At 37.0% G+C, this 27,994-nt stretch overlaps 1 pseudogene; it reads right to left on the bottom strand.

Annotated features, from left to right (window-relative positions):
• Positions 1–18,677: 18,677 nt before the first annotated feature.
• On the bottom strand, positions 18,678–27,306 carry LOC132520282 (ras-related protein Rab-28-like; annotated as a pseudogene).
• Positions 27,307–27,994: the final 688 nt, after the last annotated feature.

The raw sequence follows: 27,994 nt of genomic DNA, 5'->3' as shown, positions 1-27,994 counted from the left end.
CTTACAACATCTATGGAATGCAGCAAAAGCAGTTATAAGAGGGAAGCTCTTAGTGATAAAGACCTCAAGAAAGAAGAAAAATCTCAAACAACCTAGCCTATCACCTAAAAGAATTATAAAAAGAAGAATAAAACCCATAGTAAGCAGAGGAAGGAAATAATAAAGATCTGAGAGGAAATAAATAAAATAGAAATCAAAAAAAAAAATAGAAAAGATCAGTAAAACCAAGAGTTGATTTTTTTAAAAGATGAACAAAATCTTGGTGAGCCTGGCTCACCAAGAAGAGAGAGAGGACCCAAAGTAAGAAATGAAAGAGGAGAAATAATGACCAATACCACAGAAATACACAAAATCATAACAGAATACTGTTAACAGTTATATGCGAACAAATTGGACAACTAGAAGAAATGGTGAAGTTTCTAGAGACATACAGGCTGCCAAAACTGAGTCAAGAGAAAAAAGATAATTTGAACAGACTGATCACTAGAAGTGAAATAGAATCTGTAATAATAATAATTAAAACTCTCTGCAAGCAAAAGTCCCTGCAGATGGCTTCACTGGGGAATTCTACCAAATATGCAAAGAACTTATACCTATCTTTATCAACTATTCCAAAACACTGAAGAAGAGGGAACACTCCCAAAGTCATTCTATGAATCCAATATCATCCTGATATCAAAACCAGACAATGACACTGCAAAAAAAGAAAATTACAGGCTAATATCTTTGATGAATATAGATGCAAAAATCCTCAACAAAGTATTAGCAAAATGAATCCAACAATACATAAAAATGATCATACACCATGATCATGTTAAATTCATTCCAGGGTGGCAAGGATGGTTCAACATACATAAATCAACCAATGTGATACACTGCATGATCATCTCAGTAGTGGCAGAAAAAAAGCATTTAACAAAATTCAACATCCATTCATAATAAAAACTCTCACCAAAGTGGATATAGAGGGAACATATCTCAACATAGTAAAAGCCATTTACAAGAAACCCACTGCCAACATAATACTCAACAGTAAAAAGCTGAAAGCCTTCCTGCTAAATTCAGGAACAAGACAAGGTTGCCCACTCTCACCACTTAAATTCAGCAGAGTATTGGGAGTCCTAGCCACAGCAATCAGACAATAAAAAGAAATAAAATGTATCCCAATTTGAAGGAAAGAGGTAAAAGTGTCACTATCTGCAGATGACATGATACAATATAGAGAACCCTAAAGTTATCACACAAATACTATTAGAACTAATAAATGAATTCAGCAAGGTAGCAGGATACAAGATTAATATACAGAAATCTGTTTCATTTCTTTATACTAACAATGAACTATCAGAAATAGAAAGTAAAAATCCTATTTAAAATCACATCAAAAAACCCCAAAAAACAAAAACTAGGTATAAACTTAACCAAGGAAGTGAAAGACCTATAATCTAGTAACTATAAAACATTGATAAAGGAAATTGAAGCTGATTCAAAGAAATGAAAAGAAATCCCATGCTCTTGGATTGGAAGAATTAATATCATTAAAATGACCATACTACCCAAAGTAATCTGTAGATTTAAAGCAATCCCTATCAAAATACCCATGACATTTTTTCACAGAACTAAAACAAATAATTCTAAAGTTTATATGGAAGAACAAAAGACACAGGATTGCCAAAGCAATCCTGAGGGGGGGAAAAAAAAAGCTGGAGGCATAACCTGTCTGGACTTCAGACTATACTACAAAGCTACAGTAATCAAAACAGCATGGTATTGGGGGGGGGACAGACAGAGAGAGCCCAGTAATAAACCTACACACTTATGGTCAATTAATCCACCACAAAGGAGGCAAGAAAATACAATGGAGAAAAGACATTCTCTTCAATGAGTGGTGTTGGGAAAGGTGGACAGTTACATGTAAGTCAATGAAATTAAAACATTCTCTAACACCATATACAAAAATAAACTCAAAATGTATTAAAGACCTAAATGGAAGACTGGATACTATAAAACTCCTAGAGGAAAACATAGAGGAACACTCTTTGACATAAATCACAGCAATATTTTTTTGGATCTGTCTCCTGGAGTAATGGAAATAAAAACAAAAATAAACAAATGGAACCAAATTAAAGTTAAAAGCTTTTGCACAGCAAAGGAAACCATAAACAAAACAAAAAGGCAACCTACCAACTGGAAGACAATATTTGCCAACAATGCTACTGACAAGGGATTAATTTTCAAAATATACAAACAGCTCATACAGCTTAATATTAAAAATAAAAAGTGAAAAAATTGGCACAGGACCTAAGTAGACATTTCTCCAAAGAAGACATATAGATGGCCAACAGGTACATGAAAAGATGCGCAATATCGCTAATTATTAGAGAAATGCAAATCACAGTCAGAATGGCTATCATCAAAAAGTATAAATAATGAATGCTGGAGAGGGTATGGAGAAAAGGGAATGCTCCTACACTGTTGATGGGAGTATAAATTGATGCAGTCACTATGGAAAACAGTATGAAGGTTCCTTAACAAAAAATAAAACTACTATATAATCTAGCAATCCCACTCCTGGGTATGTAACCAGAAAACACAAAAAGTCTAATCTGAAAAGACACATGCATCCCAATATCTGTAGCAGCACTGTTTACAATATCAAAGATGTGGAAACAATCCAAGTGGCTGTTAACAGACAATTGGCTTTAGAAGAAGTGGTATATATACGCAATAGAATATTACTGAGCCATAAAAAGAATGAAATATTGCCGTTTGTAGCAACATGGATCGACCTAGAGATTATCATACTAAGTGAAGTAAAATCAGAGAGAAAAAGACAACATATGATTTCACATGTGGAATCTAAAAAATGATACAAAGGGACTTATTTACAAAACAGATAAAGACTCACAGACATAGAAAACAAACTTATGGTTACCAAATGGGAAAGGGAGGGGGAGGGATAAATTAGGAGTATGGGATTAACAGATACAAGCTACTACACATAAAATAGGTAAGCAGCAAAGATTTACTGTATAGCACAGGCAACTGCATTCAATATCTTATAGTAACCTAGAATAGAAAATAATCTGAAAAAATACATATAACTGAATCACTTTGCTGTACATCTATACTTCAATTTTAAAAAGTAGAGCAGGAAGGGAAAGAATGTTTATTGTCTACCTACCACATGCCAGTCCCTTTAACATGCTTCCTCATTTAATTTTCACAGCAATCTTGAAAGTATTTTAACCTCCATTTTACAGATAAAGAAACTAAGATTCAGTAAGCTTATGTGACTTCCCCATCTGGGTGATAGTATTGACAGTCAAATCCAGGTCCACTGTGTCACTTTGCCACAAATAAAAAGTCTTTGAGTTTATAAAGTGGGTTGCGAAGTCTGGGAGATAGAAGGAGAAAAATTAAATATGCTACTAAATAAAACCTATATCTAGAATCCTTCATGTTGTGAGTGAAATGCAAGACCAAACAAACTGACTGATCTGGGGCAGTGGGACAGGCAGAGTTGGGAGAGGGAAGTTTATGGCATGAAGTGAGGGGAGAAAGAAAGGTGGGTTTCTCGGAGATGCAGATTCGACATGAATGTGGTCTTGAGTATTTCAGTTCCATTTGAAGGGATTCTGCTATGAGGTAAGGAGACAGGAAAACAGGAGAGACCACAAGATGTGCTGAGATTGAGAGTATGGTTGGCCACCACATTGACTTAATACCTGAAGCTGTCCCTCATGCAGTAGAAACAGGGAGACAGAAGTCATTGGGTGTGGTTCTGGGAGGCACCACATTTTATCTGCAACACAATCCTATTGTCCTCTCTTGGTCCCCCATCTAGAGCCCAGCTTTCTCTCAAAGGTGGCAGAGGCTTCCTAGGAGGAAACCCATCAACTGCAAAGGGGATATGTTTCTTCTTGGATTCTCTGGGTTAGTGCTTCCAGGGGCAGGTAGCCAGGAAGACTTGCCACAAGCTATCAAAACAGGAGGAAGATGGTCGTCAAGAGAAACCCCAGAACATCAGTCTCATATAACCTCCATCTGCCAAACCATTTATCTTGGATGTTTCATAGGCACCTTACTTTCAACATGTCCCCAGCTGACCTCGTTTTCTTCCCCTTTGCCCTGCTCTTTCTTGTCTTCATAATCATAGGCAATCATATCAAGGCATGCAATGCCCAAAACCATGGCATCATCCTGAACTCTTCCCTCTCCTTGTTTAACATGTCACAGGTCCCTCCAAGCTTATCTCTTCAATCATTGGCTCACCTATTAACTCCTTTCATGCACACTGCCATTGCCCTGCATCATATCCTCACCATATTTCATCTGGACCCTTCTAGCTGGTCCCATTCTTCTCGTCCAGTTCCTTTTCAGTTCATTCCCCACATTACCCAGAGTGAACTTTCTACCACACATTCCTGTTTTGATTAGCTCCTTGTGACCTACAGAATCAAACCCAAGCTCTTTAGCTACTCAGCATAGTACATAAGTCTCTCCAATATCTGGCCTTAGGTACTTCTTAATCCTTATCTTTTCCTACTCTCTGCTTTGAACTTTACTATTTAGCTATATGTAGCAGCTTATGGTTCTCAGAACACACCTTACTGGCTAACGCCTTAGGTCTATGCTCATACCTGGATGCTTTTTCATGATTTACTGCCTTGCTAATTTAGTCGTCCTCTCCAGTACATTAGTCATCTTCTGCAGGCATCTTGAACCAAAGATGAAGCTAAGTGCTGCAAACTCCTCCTTCATGTCTGTGCTCCAAATACAGACCTCATTGTATCTCTAATTTAACACATTGAAATTATCTTTTTGTGTGTCTGCTTTCCTCAGAAGATTATAGATTAGATGGCAGGGCCTGGGACTTGCTTAATTTTGTATTCTCAGGTGCCTAAAATAACGGGCACATGGTAGGCAGATAATAAGTGTTTATTAAACCAAATGAAAATTCTCTTATACTTGTCAAAGTTCACTCTTTGCGTTCACCATACACACAATACACACACGCCATAAACATACTTTGAGCCGGAAGGATATTCCTAGGCTAGAGGCCTGGGCAATACTTGTTACACCATCTAGTTAGTAATCCTCAACTTCTTTTATTTATTTATTTATTTATTTATTTATTTATTTATTTTTGGCTGTGTTGGGTCTTCGTTTCTGTGCGAGGGCTTTCTCCAGTTGCAGCGAGCGGGGGCCACTCTTCATCGCAGTGCGCGGGCCTCTCACTGTTGCGGCCTCTCATTGCGGAGCACAGGCTCCAGATGCGCAGGCTCAGTGGTTGTGGCTCACGGGCCCAGTTGCTCCGCGGCATGTGGGATCCTCCCAGACCAGGGCTCGAACCCGTGTCCCCTGTATTAGCAGCAGATTCTCAACCACTGCGCCACCAGGGAAGCCCCTCAACTTCTTATTGTTTAAAAAGAAGCAGACGGAGGTGTTCTTTTTAGAAATACCTTTTTAAACTTGTGCAAACAAAATTTGGGGGACTAATGTCTAAATCACTATAAGAGGATATGCTGAAGTTATTTCTTTGTTAAATTATCATCTGCAAATTAACTCAACAGTGGACCTCCAGGGAACATCATTTTGAGGTCACTCCATATTTTCTTGTTTCTTTTTCCTTGTTCACCTCAAAAAGCTAATTTGAGCCATACCACATTGCAGGCTAAATGTCAAGTCTGTGGGCTAGGCTTGAGGTCTTTAACAATCTGGGAAAATATTTTTTCTGAACTTTCAGTGGAGTAATTTACATCATTTAGGCCTGTTGATAAGGCCCAAGAGCCTTTGGGACTGAGTTTTAAGAGCTTACAAAGTAGATGACTTACAGCCATCATGCTTTCCTTGATATCAAGTGTAGTTGAAAAATGGATGTTTTCTCTTGCAAAAATAGACTGTTTGCACACTGTGATACTGGAGGAAATGAATTTTGTGCAGTTTATGCTGCAGGCACAGGTATAAGGTGTTATTTTCCATTTTATTTAGAAAGATTGTCTTTTTGTTTGCCGATCTACATGTAGGCTTTCAATTGGTTTCTTAATAGGTGTGAAATTATAACAAATAATGATTATATACCCAGAGCAGTGAGTGCCCTGAGTGTATGTGAACACAATAAATGTTGGTTGTTGACAGTGCAATGTTTTTAACCCTCTCATTACAGTGAGTGGAAAGTCACTGGAGTTGGAAGGCCTCATTTCTATACTTGGCTCTATAGCTAATAAGCTTTGTACCCTTAGAAAATCCAGCTCTATTCTCTGGGCCTCAGTTTTTTCATCTGTAAAATGCAAGGATTGAACTTTATGGCCTAAAACTGTCTCTTGGTTATAAAATTTTATATTTGATACTAAAATATTAAAAGTTTTAATGCTTGGATGATGGGGTTTTTTTTTTATCATTTTTACTTTTCTACTTTGCTGTGTTTTCCAGTTTTTCTCAGTATTTTTTACTGGCTTGTTCTAGAAAGCAAAAATAATTATGGAATTACATTGCTTCTATGAAAAAATTTAAATAACATTATTTAAAAATCATTATATATGCCATGGTACCAATACATAAATTATCCCATTTAATTATCACATCTACACTGAGAGAGTTAGAGATTATTATCCCTACTTACGATAAGGAACTTAAGGCACAGAGAGATGAAATAACTTTCCCATCGCAACTAGTTAAGTTACAGAATCAGGATGCTAAGCTCTACATAAAAATTCCTAGTAGACTATGCTGCTTCTGTTTAAAACATTTTAAGAAAATGACAATTTCTTATACATATTTTAAAATAAAATATACACGGAACTGGAGAATAAGGACTGGTCTAAGGAAGTTAGCTGGACTGTTAAGGACATAAAATAGGCTTTGATTAAAACACTCAAGGGTGTTTTCTGTTTTCTAGTGGTCGAATTTTAAAAAATAACCGATATCATAGCTGGTTGAAAGTACATTTGCCATCTGTTGTTAAAATCTCTATCTTCTGGCTGTCCTTTTCAAATCAAGTAGTGTATGCAGGTCTCATCCTTAGTGATGTATGCTGTGCTTTCTATGAGCCACCGATCTGCCATCAATTCAGCTTTCTACTAGCTGTTACCCAGCATCAGTGACAGATTTCAAGCAAAACTCTACAGACTTGGCCTACTACCAGTTCACGCTAACTTTAATTGCTTCTTAATCCTTTCATTAATCTCTTGTTGATCCTCTAACACAGTCTGCAAAAGAGCTATTCCAAACCTTCACTCACTTCCAATGCAGGGTCCAGTCCTTCCCTCTCCTTCTGAAGTGGACAGCTTCCCTTCTTTAATCAAGAAGTTAAGAGACAATCCTATGTGAGCTTCTTAAAATCTCCTCTCCACATTACATGTCCTTTTATCCTTTTTTTTTTTTAACAGTCTAAGAATAAAAAGTGCCTTTCTTTAGGACTGACGCTTCCACTTGAGCCCGAGGTGTCATGCCTTAAGCACCTATCCCTAGAGCATCATTAGTCTTTTTCTCTCTACTTCATCCTTACTTCCACCATGTTGAAATATACATTCCTTAACCCTGCACTCTGCATCACCCAATTTCCATTAAATATCTCTTCTGTCTTTAACTTGAAAAAATTGTTCTATTTATCTGTATTTGTTATCTCCAAATTTGCACCATTCATCCCCTCTCCAATTCCTAACAATATTGATTTTGAAGTTCCATATTGTAGTGAAGCTACTCTCTCAAAAGGAGCCAGTGACTCTTTTCCATTTTCTTATGAAATATAATGACCTTTCATAGTTCTTCTTTTTGAAATTTCTTAAGCATTTGACTTGGTTTTTAATTCTTTTTTAATGAATTTTTTCCTCATTTCCAAGACTTTTTCATTCCATCCAAAAATAATTTTTATTCCTTCACTATTTTTCATTTTCCTCATGTCTTGAGTGATAGAAATAGCACTACCAGTGCCCCATTTACCCAAGTTTCTTTTCATTTGAATGTAAGCAACTATCAAACACCTATCTAATTGCACTGGTTTTCTATGCCTCATAACAGATTACCACACATTTAGCAGCTTAAAACAGCATACATTTATTATTTCACATCTTCTCTTGGTTAGGACTTCAGGCCTGACTTAACTGGGTCCTCTGCTTGGAGGTCTCATAAGTCTACAGTAAAGATACTGGCTGAGAGTGAGGTCTCATCTGAAGACTCAACTGGGAAATGATCCACGTCTTGGTCCCACAGGTTGTTTTTTTTTTTTTTTTTTTTGCGTTACACAGGCCTCTCACTATTGTGGCCTCTCCCGTTGCGGAGCACAGGCTCCGGACGCGCAGGCTCAGCGGCCATGGCCCATGGGCCCAACCGCTCCGCGGCATGTGGGATCTTCCCAGACCGGGGCATGAACCCGTGTCCCCTGCATCGGCAGGTGGACCCTCAACCACTGCGCCACCAGGGAAGCCCCCACAGGTTGTTTTTATAATTCAATTTTTTTTGGTAGTTTTAGAATTTATGGTGGCTTAGTTCTTCAGTGTCAGTATGAAAGTGAATTTGCTAGGAGATCTGTTATCTATCTATCTTAATCAAGAAAGTAGCATCCAGTCACTCTTAGCACATTCTTTTGGCTAGAGGCAAGTCATAGGTCCTGCCCACATGCAAAGAATAGGAATTATACAGGGCATAACACCAGAAGACTACTTAGAATTTTGTCCACCGTATTGTTCTTTCTGCAGCACTCAGGGGAGGGAAAGAAATATCTTTTATCCATGCTATAGGAACAATTTTGGAGCCAAATTGGATAAACATATGAAATACACAAAAGAGGCTTTAGTTTATTGTTGTGATCCTAGGAAGGGAATAAAACTGGGTTTAAAAAAACAGGTAAGAAGGAATAGTAGGAAGTGAGAATGAGCCAAAATGAGCCATAAACACTGTCTCCAAATGGTCTAATTCTGTGCTTAAGCTACCCATAGGATTTATGTTTTTTTGTTTGCTTTTAACACATCCAATCCATTACAGACCAAAACTTTTGTAAAAATAAAAAACCAAAACAAAACCCCAAAAACTAAAGAAAAGAAATAAAAAATAAAACAAAGGCATATGAAATGAGTCTAATTTCTTTATATTTGATAAAAACAGTTGTAAAATTACTGTTGCATTGCTATAAAACTTTCCAAATGCTTACTTTTAATATCTGTGCTTATTCCATTGAGGACAGGTGACAGTTTGAGGACCAGCTGTGTGTGCAGTACACACTCTGAGCAGAACTGATATAATGTATTCCCACAGCATATATTCTCCTGGATATATACTATTAATTCCCTTTTCTAGATCTAAGTCCAGATCTCTTTTCTTTTTTTTTTTTTTTTTCTGGTTACGGAATTCTGGGTAGACAGTGTTTTTTTAAAAAAATTTTATTTATTTATTTATTTTTGGCTGCACTGGGTCTTTGTTGCTGTGCGTGGGCTTTCTCTAGTTGAGGTGAGCGGGGGCTACTCTTCGTTGTGGTGCGTGGGCTTCTCATAGCGGGGTCTTCTTTTGTTGTGGAGCACAGGCTCTAGGCGTGTGGGCTTCAGTAGTTGTAGCATGCAGGCTCAGTAGTTGTGGCTTGCAGGCTCTAGAGCGCAGGCTCAGTAGTTGGGACGCGTGCGCTTAGTTGCTCTGTGGCATGTGGGATCTTCCTGGACCAGGGCTTGAACCCGTGTCCCCTGCATTGGCAGGCGGATTCTTAACTATTGCGCCACCAGGGAAGCCCCCAGATCTCTTTTCTGAGCTGCTTTTGTTCATTCATTAATGAATGAATTATTGAGCACTTATTGTGGGTTGGGCACCACACAGGACTAGACAAAATGCTAAATAAATTGATCGCTTCTCTTTGCACATCTTTATCTCAGGATTCAAATGATCTCACACACAGCATGTCCAAGAATGAACTTACTATCCTACTTCTAGCCTACTACCCCTCCTGTATCTTTTAGTTTTATATTTGTCACTTCCACCCACAAGTTGCCAAAGTCAGAATGCTACTTATCTACTCCTTACTCCCTCATATTTTCTTTCCAAAATATCAAATCCATTTACATACATCTCCAGTGCTCTCACATTTGTTCACCCACCATTTCTCATTGGGACCTCTATAGCAGTCTCCTGAGTGTTCTCCTTCATCATTCTTGCTCCTCTCCATTTAATCACCACAGTACATTTAGGAGGATCTTTCTAAACTCTAAACCTCACTGTGTCACTGCTTTGCTTAAAACTCTCAGAGGTTCCTCATAGCTTAACAATGAACCTGAAAATTTATCAAGGTCTACATGTCCTTTATGGACTGATTATGTCTTCTTCTTTTGTCTCACTTCCTCTTTGAAGCTTTACTCAAGCCCGAGGGAATTATTTACAGTTCTTAGGACTTGCCATACTGTCTCTTGCCTCAGGTCTTGGTGTTTGCTGCTGCTTCTCCCTTGACACGTCTTTCACCTGTTCTTTTATCTGGGTATTTCTTTCGGCTTCAGCAATGAATTACCTTTTTCCAGAAAAACTTCCCTGCTGCATCCCCATTCCCTGTCTGTATTTACCTTTATCCGAGTGCTGTCAGCTAGGGTTGTAATACAGAGAGGAGATGGCTGAAATATTTTCTCATTAGACTGAATACTTGAAGTTAGAAACTCTATCACATTTTCATTGATATTTTGAAATGGATAAATGGAAAGGATTCTAGAGAATGAGTAATTACATATATTTTGGGGACAAGCCCAACCCATTTAATGGGGACAAATTGGCCTGTCCTTCCTCTTCTTCCTGTCACCACCCCAGCTTAAGATCTTGTCATAGCATTTCTGGAGTAATACTACAATGGTCTAATTTCCTCCTGGACTCTACTCACTTCCTTGGAATCCATTTAAATGCCTTTTCTGAGGCTTTAACTCTGGATTCAGAGATAATCAAATAAATGTTTGGTTAAATACATTTATTTTTTCAACAACAACAAAAAATTTGAGCATCTCCTCTGTGCCAGTCACTCTTCTTGATGCTTGGGCCACATCAGTGAACAAAATAGAAAAAAATAATAACTCATGCTCTTGTGGAACTTACATTTCCTTTATTACACTGCTTTTCATGAAATTTCATTTATATAGATGAAGTAGCATGATACTAGTAGAGAAAGCCATGGTTCCCCATGCATTTGCAAATGTTATGTCCACTATCCTATATCAGTTATGTATCACCACAGCAATACACTGTAACTGTGAATAAACCATCTCAAGCTTAGTGACACAAAAGAATAAACTAGTATTATTGCTCATGAGTCTGAGTCTGAGTCACCTGGACAATTCGATCTAGCACATGGACTCTTTGGGCACTTCCTACTGACCAAAGCAAATTATAAGGCTAGTCCATATTCAAGGGGTAGAGAAATTGGTTCTACCATTGGAAGGGAGGAGCTGGTCACATTGCAAAAGGCACCAGTAGGTGGTGAGGAGTTGGGAACATTTTGGCAATCAATCTACCACTGTTTCTTTTTCTGCAGATTCAACATCTGATAGAATGAATGCTTATACAGAGGTTTTTGCTTGCCAATTATTTTACACAATTATCTTATTTCTGTATATATTTCCTAACTTTCTGTGATGCATAAAACTAAAAGGTAAAACTTTAGGTTTCTGTGAGCGCCTTGAGGACAAGGAACATACCTAATCTGCCTCCTCATCTCCATGGCACATAGCACAGCACATTGTACAGAACAGACTATCAAAAACATTTGTTGAATCAGTTATTCACTGAATCACTTATATGAATCTGCAATAAAGAGCAGAGGAGTGTCATGTTGAGATGTCCTTTCACATCTACTTGGCTTAAAAGGAACATGAAAACATTGTAACTTAAAGTGCTTTCCCCATATTATTTGGATAGCTGATATAATTCCCTATTTGATGGGGAAAAAGAGCTGTAATACATTAAACTTGACTCACTAAAAGTAATCTGGTGATTCTGAGAAGAAATAAGGATTGATTTCTTCAGATAGTTAAAATGCTGGCTAAAGAATAGCAACAGGGCTTCCCTGGTGGCGCAGTGATTGAGAGTCTGCCTGCCGATGCAGGGGACACGGGTTCGTGCCCCGGTCTGGGAAGATCCCACATGCCGCTGAGCGGCTGGGCCCCTGAGCCATGGCCGCTGAGCCTGCGCGTCCTGAGCTTGTGCTCCGCAATGGGAGAGGCCACAATAGTGAGAGGCCCGCGTACGCAAAAAAAAAAAAAAAAAAGTCAAGTTGAACTAGGTAGAGCTAACCTATATATCCTTGTGCTTGGGGGAAGAAAGAAGGGGTGGTAAAAAAAAATTTATCAAACACTTGCCTTAGGTGAACCAAGCTAAGGATGTTAATAAAGGTGAAACAAATCTTTCAGGAAAAGCATATAAAATACTCTCAGGAGGCCCTAACTATCTGGAGATAAGGTCCAGATTAAAAGATAAAATACAGATAAATTAGAATTTGAGGGACTGTTACTGCTAGAAAACTCTGATATTAATAAAGGAGTTTTTTTTTTCTCATTTTTTCCAAGGATATTTTATTTAAATATATTCACTGAGAGAAAATGAAGAAAAAAAGAGGAAAGCTTTTTAGCTGTATTTGCTTTTTGCATTTGTAAATGTAACTGTCAACTTTGAAGAGTGGGAAGGAAATAAGATAGTTATGTATGTTTTAAAAAAATAACTTTAGAAGAATTGGAGAGATGAATAATTTTTAGTTAGATTTTAGTTTATTAAAGAATATTCTATTTTTAAAGGATAGGCTATATTTTCTCATATTACTTTATAAGGGAAGATTGGGATTGTTTAAATTAAGTTTGAATTTTAAGACTTTTTTAAAGCAATTCTTATTTATTTATTTATTTACTTATTTACTTATTTTTGGCTGCGTTGGGTCTTCATTGCTGCATGTGGGCTTTCTCTAGCTATGGCGAGTGAAGGCTGCTTTTCATTGTGGTGCACGGGCTCCTCACTGAGGTGGCTTCTCTTGTTGTGGAGCATGGGCTTTAGGTGCGCAGGCTTCAGTAGTTGTGGCACATGGGCTCAGTAGTTGTGGCTCATGGGCTTAGTTGCTCTGCAGCATGTGGGATCTTCCCGGACCAGGGCTCGAACCCATGTCTCCTGCATTGGCAGACGGATTCTTAACCACTGCACCACCAAGGAAGTCCCTAAGACTTTGTTTTAAATGAAACCAACACCTAGGTATATTAAAAAAGGAGATTAGAATCTCTTTCATGGGTAGTATAGTATAATTATTACAGAGTATTAATTTAATCAGAATAATCTCTAACATAAATGGAGTAAAATGATAATATTGATGTAAACTATTGTATTCAAAGAAGTTCATCTTCCTTTTTTAATAGCATGGGCAGTCAGGTTTAGGTCTTACAATTCCAAATTTGTATTTTGATCAAGCAATCCAGATCTTATTACATTAGGCAAACACTATTCAGGAGAACAGTGGATCATGTAAATACCTTTAATATTATTCATGAATTTTTACTCCCACAGTTGGTCGGAAATATGCTACAGATATTCTCTTATGAATGACCTTATTTAACTTCTGATATTGCATTTCTGCATTTTTTCATTACAATTTAAAGAGGCTCTGATATACTTCCCTGCTACAGATTTAGTGTTATTATGTTACCACTTTTTGCTCCAGTTTTCTTAACTATGTTTCTCCTCTGTTTTTACCTTCCTGCTCTTTTTTCTCCATCCTTACAGGCCTCTTGGCACCAATTCATATCAGCATTCAGGCTAAAGTTAATAAGTTTAGTGTTAGACAACACACAGACTTTAGTGTGTGTGTGTGTGCGTGTGTGTGTGTGTGTGTGTGTGTGTATGTATTTTTTAATCAGCCTGTAATTTATGACTACTTCACAGTTTGTCATCCCCTGGCAGAACTGAGACCATTAATGAGCCCACACAGCTTTGCTAAGCACTACTGCTCATATGATATCTGTGGGTGTATTATTATCTCAGAAGAATGAAAAAAGAATATACAACATCGAGAACTAGACAAAACTACTTTTGTACTTCACATATTAACATATTTCCTAATCCCTATAAATAATTTTTCCACTTTAGTAAAATAATATTCAGTTAAGCTGAGCATACTTAGGCAATAGGGTCAGGAATTCGAGTAAAGATCTAAAAAACATGTAATGAAATGGATTTCCCTTTATAGTTCAGTTATCCACAATCACATTCACTCATGCCATTCATTCATTCATTTATTCAATAAATATTTATTGAGTAGCCACAGTGTTCCAAGTACTGTTCTAAGCACTGGGGATAGAACAGTGAACATAAAACCTTTTTTTTTTTAATCTCTTGCAATTTATGATTTTAGTTGGGAGAAAAGAAATAGCAAATTGATCAGATGCTGATAAATGCTAAATGAAAGTAAATCAGGAGAGAGGCACACAATGACAGGTATGATTTTAGATAGTTTGGTCCTATCATTCCTGACAGGTGATATTTGAACAGAGACCTGCATGAAATATAGGAGTGAACAATGTGATTTCTGGAGGGAAGAGTGTGCTTCACAAAGCCACGTCCTTGGTGTGTTGAGAATGCCAATTTGGCTGGAGAGAATGAGTGAGGGGAGAGTGGGAGGTGAGGTAGGATGGTGGGTGTGGAGGTTGGTGTAGACCTTGTAGAGGGTAGTGGGGGTCAGTCATGCTTAGCCCTCTGAGCCATGGAAAAGGTTCAGGATTTTAGAGAGTACATTTGAAGTCATGGGATAATTTTTGAGTAGAGGAATTTCCACCATGATTTTTTTATTTTAATTTTTTTTTTACCACTTCTAAATGTGTAATTAGTAACTTCAGTAGTATCAACTATATTCACATTGCTGTGCAACACACCTCTTGCAAAACTGAAATTGTATACCCATGGAATGAACAAAAACTCCCCATTTTCCTCTCCTATCAGCCCCTGTAAACCACTATTCTACTTTCTTTTTCTATGAGTTTGATTACTTTAGAACCTCATCTAAGTGGAATTATAGAGTATTTGCCATTTTATGATATTTATTTCACTTTTAGATGATTTATATATATATATACACACACATATATATTTTATGTTTTTGTATTTTTTCTTTCCTTTTTAAAGTGTAATTTACAATGTTGTATTAGTTTCAAGTGTACAGCAAAGTGATTCAGTTATACTCACATGTATATTCTTTTTCAGACTCTTTTCCATTGTAGGTTATTACAAGATATTGAGTATAGTTTCCTTTGCTATACAGTAGGTCCTTGTTGCTTACTTATTTTATGTATAGTATTGTGTATCTCTTAATCCCAAACTCCTCATTTATCCACTCCCCCCCATCCCCTTTGGTAACCATAAGTTTGTTTTCTGTGTCTGTGAGTCTGTTTTATAACTAACTTCATTTGTATCACTTTTTAAGATTCCATATATAAGCGATATCATATGGTATTTGTCTTTCTACTTCACTTAATGTGATAATCTCTAGGTCCATCCATGTTGCTGCAAATGGCATTATTTTATTCTTTTTTATAACTGAGGAATATTCCATTGTATATATCTTCTTTATCCATTCATTTGTCGATGGACATTTAGGTTGCTTCCATGTCTTGACTATTGTAAATAGTACCACTATGAACATTGGGGTGCATGTATTTTTCAAATTAGAATTTTCTCTGGATATAGGCCCAGGAGTGGGATTGCTAGATCATACGGCAGCGCTATTTTTAGTTTTTTAAGGAACCTCCATACTGTTCCCCATAGTGACTCTACCAGTATACATTACCACCAACAGTGTAGGAGAGTTCCTTTTCCTCCACACCCTCTCCAGCATTTATTATTTGTAGACTTTTTAATGATGGCCATTCTGACTGGTGTGAATTGATACCTCATTCTAATTTTGATTTGCATTTCTCTAATAATTAGCAATTTTGAGCATCTTTTCATGTGCCTGCTGGCCATCTGTATGTCTTCTTTAGAGAGGTGTTTATTTAGGTCTTCTGCCCATTTTTTGATTGCGTTGTATGTTTTTTTGATGTTAAGCTATATGAGCTGTTTGTATATTTTGTAAATTAACCCCTTGTTGGTCACATCGTTTGCAAATATTTTCTCCTATTCTGAAGGTTGTCTTTTTGTTTTGTTTCTGGTCTCCTTTGCTGTGCAAAAACTTTTAAATTTAATTAGGTTCCATTTATTTATTTTTGTTTTTATTTCCATTACTCTAGGAGATGGATCCAAAACAGTATTCTGCCTATGTTTTCCTCTAGGAGTTTTTTAGTATCCGGTATCCCATTTAGGTCTTTAATTTATTTTGAATTTATTTTTGTATATGGTGTTAGAGGATGTTCTAATTTCATTCTTTTACATGTAGCTGTCCAGTTTTCCCAGCACCTTTTATTTAAGAGACTTTCTTTTCTCTATTGTGTATTCTTGCCTCCTTTGTTGTAGATTAATTGACCATAAATGTATGGGTTTATTTCTGGGCTTTCTATCCTGTTCCATTGATCTATATGTCTGTTTTGTGCCAGTACCATAATGTTTTCATTACTGTAGCTTTGTAGTATAGTCTGAAGTCAGGGAGCATGATTCCTCCAGCTCTGTGCTTCTTTCTAAAGATTGTTTAGGGTATTCAGGGTCTTTTGTGTTTCCATAGAAATTAAAATTTTTTTGTTATAGTTCTGTGACAAATGCCATTGATAATTTGACAGGGATTGCATTGAATCTGTAGATTGCCTTGGGTAGTATAGTCATTTTAACAGTATTGATTCTTCCAATCCAAGAACACAGTATATCTTTCAATTTTTGTTGTCTTCAATTTCTTTGAGATGATTTTTATACTTTTACTTAATTATTATATTATTTTTATGTTATGGCTTCTGTGTGAAAGGGATATAGACTAAGAGAGGGGCAGAGGTACAAATTTTGAGGCTATTCTATAGGCTTGAGATGACTGTACCTTGAACATGGCTGTAGCAGTAGTGATGGTAACAAGTAGATAGACTCTGAATAGATTTTTAAGGTAAAGCCAATGGGATTTGCTGATATTTACAGACATGTGACATGAGAGAAAGAGGAATAGGATATGAATCATTATATAGTGAATTTTTGAATAACTTAATCATGAATCCTTTCTCCATTATTGAGAGTAATAGTTGTAAAATCCCCTTAAATGCTACATGCCTTCTATAATATTGTGCTGGTGCTAAACCAGCCCATTTGATGGCTCAGGATTATTGTTTTGAGCTTGAGTTTTTATATAGGTGTGGATAGTATAAAACTTAAGGTGTGGGTATGTCAGAAAGATATGGAAATCTGCCAGTAGTGAACATTTCCATGTAGAAGAAAAGAATGTCTGATTTTGACAGCAAGTTGGCTCCACCCCACAAAATATTTTGGAATTTGTCTAGGTGCTATATTGCAAACTGCTTCCTCTGTCCTCCTTGTAAGGTCTATGCATCATTATCTGAGTGTGTGATGAGTTTGTAGAAACTTGAGACCCAGTGAAGCTAGATAAAGTGGGGAAAACAGAGGGAAGAATCCTACTTTCCTCTTGACTTCTAGCTTAGTATAAGAGGCAAAAGGAAAAAAAGAATTCTATAGCCAGATTTTTTTGTTTAAATGTATAAGAATATTAAACATAACCATTGAGGAATATCTCTAAGTGCTTAAAAGTTATTGTTTATTATTTGAAACTATGCAATGAAAAACCAATTATATGAGGTTTGAGATTTTTAAAAAATCTGGTTATTTGTGGCATGCCACATTCTTTATGGGACCATAAGAGATGTAATGAAAATGCACATGGCCTCAGGCTGTGCTTCTCTTCCTATATCATCATGTCCTGTATTTTCTTGATTGACAAGAAGAGACTCAGTGTGTGTTGGGGAGCTGTATGCTGGTCATGTGTACTTTTTTTTTTTGTAATTTAAATAAATTTTTTTGCCAGAGAAAAACATCTGAACCTCAGGTACAGTCCACAATGATCCAACAATAGTCATAACTCATTCTGGGAGTACTCTTACACAGTTTGCAGGAGAAAGTCCACATGGAGCATTAGCTGAACGTTTATCAGAATTCACAACGCCAATCTAACCTGAGTATTACACAGTACATAATGACCGTGATATAATAATAAAAATACAATATCAAATACTACTTTGTGAGTTACAGCTAAAATATAAAGAATTTAGGCTCTTTTTTAAAAAATGAAAAAAAATTTCTATTATAGCTTTATTTCAAGCATTTTTAGCTAGATACAGCTTTATATATTTTCACTCACAATAGACAGCAAAAGAATGCCTTCTTAAGTATCTGTAGATAAAATATATTACTCGTTTAAATGTTTGTACTCTGAAGCATACTTTGCCAGGTATGAGTTCAGATAAGAGTATGAAACTGTGCTGTGGCAAAATCCTGGCTGATGATCAAGACTTGGATAGTTTTCATATTTGTTTAAAAAAACTTACATCAGGGAAAAAAGAAGTGAGGACATAAAGAGAACCAACATTATTCGTTTTCAGTGAAGCAGTCTAATTCCAGAGAATGGGCTTTCCATTTTGAATTCAAGGTGTGTTGTCCCAAAGTTGAGTTCTCTTCAGCTCAAGGAGCTGCCTACGGCTGAGGCAGCACGCAATGATGAAGCGAACTGAGAGGAAAGCGTTAACTGAACTACAGAGATGGTCACTGATAAATTCCTAGAGGTCCTCGGGCCCACACAGAGGCGAAGGGCAGCCGGAACCATCAATACAGAAGAAAAATGTGCTCACTGAACTGCACACATGGAGCTTCTAGGAGGGTTAACAGTTCTTGACATAGGTTCCTGGTTGTAGTTTACAATATCTTCCTTCACCACCCTCTGTGACTGTTCTATTTCTGCTTTGTTTCACTTGATTCCCAGGATTTCAGCAGCAACTTGCTGAAAACACAGGAAGACAGAGTCTCCTGTCTTTGCTTGAGACAGTGGCTACTAAAACCATTTTCCTGGCAAAACCTTAAGTGTTTTTCAGGTTTTAACGTTTGCATATACTCCAAATCAATTTTATTGCCCACCAAGGCAGCCAGTGGCCGAGTTTCTGATTCCTCCCTCACATTCCTCACCACAGAATACCAATCTTCTAAATTCTCAAAGCTTTGATAATTTGTAATATCATATACCAAGAGGGATTCCCTGTGCTCCATACATACATTTATCCAACAGCTGGCCTCCCATTGTCTGCTCTCCTATGTCCCAGACTTGAAGAGTAACATTCAAGTTTCCTGGCAACGTTATTCTTCTCAAAAAGAAATCCAGTCCTATAGTTTGTACTGTTTCCCAAAAGTTCCTTGAGCAAAACACGTAGCTAAGGAGGTCTGCCCTGAGGTGCCGCCCCCCAGCACAACGATTCTCAGTTGCTGGTCCTGGCTCTCCTCCTCAAGAGTCCGACATGGTGTCCCAGGAACCAGGCCCGCCCACCGGAACTAGGCGTGCCGCCCCTCCCTTCCCTTCCCACCCACCCCTACCCGAGGTAGAAGGAGGAAGGGAATGGGGGCGTCTCTGGGGGCAGGGGAGAGGAGGAAGGGCGGCAGGGCAGGCAGCACCCCCTGCCCTGGTGGCTCAGCGGTCGCTGGAGGGATCTGGGGAGAATCGCTCGCCGAGTGTCATCTTGCTCACCTCCCTTCCCCCTGCGCCCATGTGTACTTTTTTTTGACCATTCTTAAAGCATGTCAGACAGAGTTTTGTAATTAGCTGAAAAGGCAAGCAATTCAGTTTCACTTTGCTGAACCCAATCTGTAGGATTGACAGCATGCCTTTAATAGATTCCTTCAGTAGATAATTAGTCCAGTTTAATGCAAGTACTGCATGAATTAACATTTGCACTCGAGTATGAACATTCAGGGCTACAGTGCTTTCTGCTGTGAGTTGTTTCCCTAGAATTTGCAGGAGTGCCTATTAGGTGCTTGTAATGTATTGATTAGTACGGAATGGCACCAATTAGAGGGTGTGGGAACATCCCTGGAGTCAGAGATGATATGCTTGTTGGTGATACTTAATGCTTTTTCCTGTAAACTCTAACCCAGACAACAGATAGCCTGCTTCAGTTTTGATGTGCATTTTACTTTAAATTGCCAGGCAGAAAAGTACTAAGATTCTTGGCCTTTCCTGGAATTATGCCGTCTGTTCGCTTTTCCACTCTTCATGAGACTTTTCATCTGTAAGATTAACTCAAAAGATCATATGATCTAGGTGTTATAAATAAATAACGGAACAAATAAAAGAATCATCGGGCCATTGAAACTTGCCTTTTGTAGTGATAAAAATTGCTTTGGCACAGCTTGCTAGTATATCAAATATTGATTCAAAATTTTATTTGCATTTATTGGGGAATTTCAAAGAACCTTATGCTATATTCAAAATCAGCTCTGAAAAAATAAAAATTTAAATGTATGTACCATTAGGATAAACCTTGTCAGGTAACTTGGAGGTGGAGGGAGGGAGGGATTGGGTAACTTAGAATAAATCAAGTTAATGTCTCTGTATGTGGATTTAAAAGAAAAATAAAATTTAATTGTTTTCTGAAAACTGAAAGAGGTTGTATAATATGGTGGTTAATAGCATGAACTCTGAAGCCAGAATGCCTCGGTATGGACCAAGCTTTACCACTCGTTTACTAGCTGTGTGACCTTGGGTCAGTTACCTAACCTCTCAGTTCAGTCTGTCAATAGTATGATAACAGTAGTACCCACTTTATAAGGTTGTGAGGATTAAGGGAGTTTCATATGTGAAGCACTTAGAGCAGTGCCTAGTACTATGTAAGCCCTATGTATTTGCTCTTTATATTTGCTCATTTATATATATATACACATACACATATGTATGTGTATATATATATTTATACAGTGTAGATATTTTGAAATGATCTTTTCTAAAGTATATAAAACATTGACTGTAAACTTTAAATATTTCAAATAGTTCTTACTTATAAGAGGTGACAACTATTCACAGTGGGGTAAACCTTGGATCTCCTTCCCTTCCAGGATTAGCAAGTCCCTGAGCCTTGTCCTCTGCTCCTGTGCCCTGTGCAAGATTGAAAATGCATGTTTTTGAAGTATAGTTGACTTACAATATTGCATTAGTTTCAGGTGTACAGCATAGTGATTCTGAAGGTTAATGTTAGGTCTAGCTCACAGGTAGTATGTCCATGGTCTGGAAAGCAACCAAATGATTTGAAGTGTACCCTCTCCATGATTTTCAACGTTCCAATCCTACATTTTCGTAATGCAGCAAAGGTGCACATATAGATTGTGTATGAGCACCAGCTTCCAATCTGTGTGTTGTCCTATCCAGGGTTTAGGGCATTTGGATCAAGAATTGGAAAGAATGTTGAAAACTTTCTGTCTGCTGTAACTGAAAATGCCCCCAGGCCTGCATCTCAGTAAGACCCATGCTGCTGTCAATAAAAGTGAGAGGGAAAGTAGAACCCCTCTGTGGAAAAATAAGTGGATTCCCTACACAGCAGAGATGAAGAGTTGTGTTACTGCTGGGGTAATTTAGGAATAGCCTGAAGGCCACCTATTCTTTCTTTATGGAATTTTCTTTATAGGTTTTCTAAGTGTTACGTAAATAAAAGTTGCTTAAATTGAGTTGGTAAGAGACCTCAGTTCTCAGAGTTCTAATGAACACTGTCTGCCAGTGAGAGCACAGGTGTCCTTCTTATATGGTCTTTTAATTGAAGAATTCTCACTTTTTGAAACACTGCTTTTGCAGACATGAGAGCTGGGTGAGGCTATGTTCCCAATACATCTAAGAGAATTAAAGGGTGCTTTCTGATCAATACTAATTACATTAAACGGAGTTTATCTGTGGCTTTTTAAATTGGGATTCATCAGATATAGTATAATCATACCTTTTTTTTCTTTAGTAGTGTACAATGAATGCCATTGTCTTGTATCTGTAGTGAAGTCATTCATTTTAACCAGCATACTGCACATGTTAAATCTAAAACTCCTGCTCCTCAGTAAAAATAGTGCCATGTTATTCAAGTATCTGTTTATTTGGGGAGATTTCTTTTAGGGGGTTGAAACAATTGATTTTATACAGGAAGTGCTTCAGTTGAGATGAGTGCTGTGATAATAATATAGGATGAGTGCCATGGGGTATTGCAGAGGTTTTCTGTGAGAAAGGCACAGAAGGTACCCTCTGTGTGTGGTGGGGAGGAACAGGAAGGGGGACACTTTTAACTTGGTCTCAGATTGAAAATAACCACCCTGTGTGCATCAGTGTCAGGATTCTGGAGGATGCCTTTTGTCAGAGCCTGGTTAAAACTGATTTCCCACAGCATAGATAAATAAGAATGAAGATTTGCTTTTCAAATATCTGTCAGATGAGATGAGAATGTCAGCATCACTTCTGCTCTTAAATTTTTCTCTTTAGTCTTATATGTGCAAACAGAAAGAGAAAAAAACCTTTCTGTCTCCCAAGTGTAAATCAGCTAGGATTTTTCTAGTTTCTTTCTCTTCTGACTTTAATTTTGCCATTTTGTAAATTGAATTTGTGAAATATAAAAAAAGATTAGCATTCTGTGAATTTCAAGAATTTCCCATAAGAATAAGGGCATTGCATATATTTTAAGAGCAGGTTGTGATGTTGGAGGAAATGTAGGAAATAAATAATAAATATATTATTAAAAGAAAGATAGGGGATTCATAATCAGCTGATTTAAGATTTGGAATTTGTCAGCTGCCTTATTGCGGGGGGGAAAAAGACGGGAGAACTTGCAAAATTTTTATGTTGCTCTGCCTACTTCATTCAAATGCCAAGTTAAAGAGTAACCATTTTTATAGGAAACTTAGTTGTACACTTCAGCATGATACAGCATTGAGTATTATAAGGGGATAATTCTCTTTTAAAAATGATGACTGGGCTTCCCTGGTGGTGCAGTGGTTGAGAGTCCACCTGCCGATGCAGGGGACACGGGTTCGTGCCCCGGTCTGGGAATATCCCACATGCCGAGCCATGGCCGCTGAGCCTGCGCGTCCGAAGCCTGTGCTCCGCAACGGGAGAGACCACAACAGTGAGGGGCCCGCCCGTGTACCGCAAAAAAAATAAATAAATTAAAAATAAAAATGATGACTTTATGATTAAATTCCAACATGAAAAAATCTGGAAGTGTGATCAACAAAGGGAATCTAGAAAGTTGGAACAAATGAAGCCATCCATTTATTTCTAACAAAAAATATGTGCATTCTCCTGCTGCTGCTCCAGTTTCATTAACACTACGTGTGAGAACAGATATTGTAACTGACAGCTAAGTCTATTACTTAAGATTTTGTCTTTCATTTGGGCGTGTGGGATGCGAGTTATGTGTTAGAAATTGTCATTATTGTTCTTAAGTGCATATTCCCCGATGTACAGCGTTGCTTTCTAAGCTCTCATTTTGCCTTTTATTTTTCTCTGCCATTTATTTCTCAAGGTACATACTCATTAGTAAGTTAAAGTTGTTTTTCTTTTTAAATTTAAGGCAGAATGTGTACCTGAAAATATCTTTTCCCTAAGCCTATTTGAAAAGCTTTATGTCTGAAACTCTGAGAAGTCTCATAGAGTATGAATGGCCCCTGAGTTGAAAGTTATGTGAAAATGTTACAAAACTATATCCTCATTTCCTTCCTGATTGCTTCATGTGTTTCCCTGTAAAAGATGTAAATTTTGAACCAGGTATTTCTTCCAGACCTGAGACTAGGAGTACCTTGCATTATAGGGAACCTAACAAGGTCATGTGTCACTAACATGTGGAAATCTGGTGGAGAACCTCAAACCTGAGTGAAAGAAAAAATGATGTCAAACAAATTGGCCTGCACATTTCAGGGTCAAAACTATTATCTAGGTAACCTTGGTCAAGATACTCAACTTTTATGAAACACGGCTTTTTCTGTGATGTGGAAATGATATACTACCCCTATTTCCTAAGATTATTGCAGATTGAATGAAAAGCCTTTGGCTAAGCACTTTGCATAGTGACTGATCCATTACAGGTACTCAGCAAATGGTAGTAGTTAGTCCCTTCTTTCCTCCCAAGGAAAAGAATTTGAACAAGGTTGCTGCTGCTGTCAGTACTCTTGCGTTTTCTAGCTTCTATTTTTCTTAATTAAAATTAAAAAAAATTTTCTTTTGTTTTTATGGGGAAACTGGAGAACCATTTTAAATGAATGGCAACTTGACTATATTGTGGGTAGGAAAACATACTGGTTCAATGTTTGGAATTATACTCTGGCAATATGTAGTAAAAGACTTAAAATCTACATCTTCTTCAAACTCCTTATCCTTAGGAATTAATCAGAGAAGTAAATAAATGTTCATGTAGCATTGTTTATAATATTGAGGAATTGGAAGCAAACTAACTGTATATTATTAGGGAATTAGTTTAAAATATTTAATGCATGTCCATAATGAAATATTTTGTGGCCATTAAAAATAATGTGGCATTCATAAAGTTATATGGAAAGATGATCATTATGTATTATTAAAAGAAATATACAACAAAACAATATTAGCCAAGTTAAAAGTATTTTCGCAATTTAAATAAATATGTACATATTAATGTTCTCAACTGACATCTCTAGATAGTGGAATTTGTTTCTATTTTGTATCTGTTGGTATTGTCTGAATTTTAAAAAACAGTAAGCAGGTGAGGCTTGTGTTTACTTAATTGAAATGATGTTCATTTAAAAAATTCTTTCATGAATGTATAAAATTACTAAGGTAGCACATGCTGTTTGGAAATTCAAACTATAAAATATATAAAGTAAGAAATGAGAGTTAATGCCACCTCCCCTATATATTTAATTTATAAGCAGTAAAAAACACTAAAAATTTTCACATTAATAATCAGATCCTTACTAATCTAAATTGCTATCATGAGAGCAAGCAGCAGAAATAGAGCACAGTATAGCAAGTTTCCTCCTTAAATGGTTTGGTGGACAAAGCCAAGATATTCTGAGGAACCGTGACTGTCACTGTTAACTTTTTCCTGTGATATTTACCATTGTAACCTCATTTGATGCTTTAAATGAATTCAGAATAAAAAACCTGTTGCATTGGCAAACAAGAGCCTTTCCTAATATGCAGAACACACAGGCCCACCCATTGTGTGAAATTGCACTGACAAGATTCTATTGGAAGCTTGCTGTGCCACAGTAAGCTGAAATGTATGCCAATCTACCTAGACCAGACTGAACTCAGTGGTGCTATATGGAAAGGGTCTGCAGGAGATTTGGCTAAACACAACCAGGAAATCACACCTGGTTTAAACATCCATAATCACAATTAAGGTTGCTTTCTCTTAATTGACACAGAACCATCTGAAAGGTGTCTGTTATATAATCCTCCTGAAGAGCAAATTCTTCAAAGTGCACATGGTAGGGAGCAATGTTTATTTTTGTTCTTAGATTACAAAAATGGATCTCCAGGGATTTTAATCATGAAGAAACAGAGAATTACGCTTTTTAGCAGCTTTGAGAAGTAAGATAATAGAAATTTCATCACTAGTTTCTTTGAGCAGGATGCTGTCACTATCAGTAAATGGTATTTTACCACATTATCCTAATAATTAGGTCTCACTCTCTTTGACCCACTTTCATTTGAGGAGTATGAAAAATCTGTAGTATTCACAGGAAGCTGCCTAACAGGAGAATGGGGTCTTAGGGGCCCTCCATATCTTAATAAGGGAGATGGCAAGGGAACTGCTGAAGTCACCAAGCTTGGGATTTGCCTTTCCACCTTGCACAAGCTTCTCCACCTCTCTATTTGGAAAAGCGGGTTGACTTGTGCCAGAAGTGGGGTTCGAACCCAAGAGGATGTAATTCATTGGATCATAAGTCCAACACCTTAACCACTCAGGCATTCTGGTACCTGCTGCTCCTCCACCTCTCTAAACCTTGGCTTTCACGTCTGTGAAATGTGGATACGTTGTTGCTATAATATTTATTGAGCTCCTACTATAGATAAGCCACTCCACTAAGTGTAAGAAAAGAAAACAAATGCATCAACCATAGTCTTTATCCTCAAGGAATGTAACTGAGCCAAAAGGCAGCCTTAGGCAGAGGTTATGGGGATCCTGAGTATAACTCCTTAGTTCATCACTCAAGAGTTGTTGTGAATGGGAAGAACTCAAGTACTTAAAACATCAGTGTTTTTTTTATCCTCTTTCGATGGAATCTGTAAAATAACCAACAATATAAGACAGCATGCTATCAGTGCTCCATTGTTTTGAATATAAGGACTTCTCATAAATTTTGTGATGCACCCAGCATGTTTGGGGATTGTAATAGAAACCTCAAGAAATGGGTTGTTGGGAAAATTAATTGCCCATAATCTCATTAAGTACTTAGTAACTTGCTCTCTGCCATGTTCTCTATTTTCTCATTGCAAAAATGTATCTGTTATATAGGTTACGGTCAAAGAATATCAAACATAGGAATTAAAAATAAATCCACCTACTTATGTAGAAGACCTTCCTAATATATAACATTTTTCATGATAAAAGTGTATAATATCTAGTTGAGCTAATATTTGTGAAAGATGTAAGGTCTGTCCCTAGTTTCTTTCTTTTTTTTTTGTTTTGGCATGTAAATGTCCAGTTGTTTCAACACTGTATGTTGAAAAGACTATCTTTGTTCTGTTGTACTTCCTCTGCTTCTTTATCAAAGATCAGTTGACTGTATTTATTTTCGTCTATTTCTGGGCTCTCTATTCTCTTCCATTGATCTATTTGTTTATGCTTTCAGCTATACCACAGTGTCTTGATTACTGTAGCTTTATAGTAAGTCTTGATGTCCAGTAGTGTAAATCCTCCAACTTTGTTCCTCTTTTTTCAATAATGAGTTGGCTATTCTGGGTCTTTTGCTACTCCATATAAACTTTAGAGTTGTTTTGTTGATATTCATAAAATAGCTTGTTGAGATTTTGATTTGGAGTGTGTTAAATCTATAGATCAAGCTAGGAAGAACTGACATCCTGAAAATATTGAGTATTCCTGTCAATAAACATGTGATATCTCTCCATTTATTTAGTTCTCCATTGATAGCTTTCATCGGAGTTTTGTAGTTTTCTTCAAAGATTTTGTACACATTTTTTATAAGATTCATACCTAAGTATTTCTTTTGTGTGGGGGAGGGTGCTAATCTAAATGATAATGTGTTTTTGATTTCAAACTCCACTTGTTCATTTCTAGTATATAGGAAAGGGATTGACTTTTGCACATTAACCTTATATCCTGAAAACTTGCTATAAACGCTTATTAGTTCTGGAAATTTTTTGTTCAGTTCTTTCAGGTTTTCTACATAGACCATCATGTCATCTGTGAGTAAGGACAGTTTTATTTCTTCATTCTCAATATGTATACCTTTTATTTCCTTTTACTGCCTTATCACATTAGCTAGGATTTCCAGTGTGATGGTAAAGGCAGTGGTGAGAAGGGACATTCTTGCCTTGTTCCTGATCTTAGCTGGAAAAGTTTGAGTTTCTCATCGTTAAGTGTGATGTTAGTTGCAGGTTTTTTTGTAGATGTTTTTTGTCAAGTCAAGGAAGTTCCCCACTATTCCTAGTTTGCTGAGACTTTTTAAAAAAATCATGAATGGGTGTTAGAATTTGTTAAATGCTTTTTCTGCATCTGTTGATATAATTGTGTGATTTCTCTTCTTTAGCCTGTTAATGTGATGATATACATGAATAGACTTTCAAATGTTGAACCAACCGTGCATACCTCAGATAAATCCCGCTTGGGTATAATGTATAATTCTTTTTATGCATTGTTGCACTTGATTTGTTAATATTTTGTTGAGGACTTTACACCTGTGTTCATGAGAGATACTGATTTATAGTTTCTTTTCCTGTAACGTCTTTGTCTAGTTTTGCTATTAGGATAATGCTTGCCTCGTAGAATGAGTTGAGAAGTATTCCCTCTGCTTTTATCTTCTGAAAAAGATTGTAGACAAATTACACCAATTCCTTCCTTAAATATTTCATAGAATTCACCAG

The sequence above is a fragment of the Lagenorhynchus albirostris genome, chromosome 5 (assembly GCF_949774975.1).
Source record: "Lagenorhynchus albirostris chromosome 5, mLagAlb1.1, whole genome shotgun sequence".
NCBI lineage: Eukaryota > Metazoa > Chordata > Mammalia > Artiodactyla > Delphinidae > Lagenorhynchus > Lagenorhynchus albirostris.
Note: the sequence above shows the minus strand (reverse complement) of the source record. Positions and strands in the feature narration are given on the sequence as shown.